The following is a 1020-nucleotide window of genomic DNA, read 5'->3' as shown; positions in this document are numbered from 1 at the left end:
TATAGCAATATCAAAAATATTAAAATATATCATAATTTTTAAAAAATGCCATATAAGGCAACATATTTTAGTTGGGATAAATAAAATATGGACCAGTACTCAAGACAGGTATAATCTAGTCCTACCACTAACTAATAGCTGCAAGACAGGTCATCTTTAAGGCCTCAGTTAGAGCGGGCTGGACTAGAACAGAGGGCACCACACTTGTGCACTTCTGCTTGGGCCTGTGATGGCCATCTCCAACTCTTCCAAACAGAGTGCACTGGAGCCATGACCTTCAGACTGGGCTTGTCATGCAAGAGGAAAACGATCTGCCTTTCCAGGGTTAGATAATTCCTGAAGTCCCTTCTAGTACTAACATTTTGATTTAATAACTTTATAATCTTATGAGCCTTGTAAATCAACTTTTTTACAGCTGCTGACAATTTATTCAGCATAAGACATCATAGTAAATCTATTGCTGACATGCAAAGATTCAAATGCACATTACTATCTAAATTAACACAAGAAACTACGTTTTCTCCATGCACTGAAGACAGAGCTAGCAACCGAGGGTTGGTCTGCCTATGAAATAATCTGCACATAAAAACTTCAGTGCATGAGAGAGTGACATGCTTGGCAGTGGCGTCAGATTAAACACTGCTGTAGAAATATTTATGTGTCCTCTGTTGTGCCATTCACGATCACTAAGGCAACCACACCTCTTTGCTATTTACTTGAGTCTCAAACTGTGAGAAGATGACAAGTGTAGTTATTTTTCTGTTTAAAAATAGTGGCCGCCTGCATTCCACATCGGAACATAATATTCAGTTTCATAATTGAAAGGAATGCTGACCTCAGCCCAGACAGGTTTCTTTTAAAAAACATATGCTAACTTAAAAAAAAAAAATCTGGGATGCTACTCCCTGGATCATAAGGTTTTGTAAACAGAAGAAGAAGGTATTAAAAAAAAGACAATCGATTGCAATTAGTCCTCCCTTCAGTCTGCAAGTATATGCCTCACAGATGCCTCTGCCCCAA

The 1020-nt window shown here is 38.3% G+C and overlaps 1 protein-coding gene across 1 annotated transcript in view; it reads right to left on the bottom strand.

Annotated features, from left to right (window-relative positions):
- KANK1 (KN motif and ankyrin repeat domains 1) overlaps positions 1-1020 on the bottom strand; it is a 38387-nt gene that overhangs the window by 10053 nt on the left and 27314 nt on the right. The gene's annotated exons all lie outside the window — the stretch shown is intronic.

Source organism: Galeopterus variegatus, unplaced genomic scaffold (assembly GCF_000696425.1).
Source record: "Galeopterus variegatus unplaced genomic scaffold, G_variegatus-3.0.2 Scaffold5272, whole genome shotgun sequence".
NCBI classification, from domain to species: Eukaryota; Metazoa; Chordata; class Mammalia; order Dermoptera; family Cynocephalidae; genus Galeopterus; species Galeopterus variegatus.
Note: the sequence above shows the minus strand (reverse complement) of the source record. Positions and strands in the feature narration are given on the sequence as shown.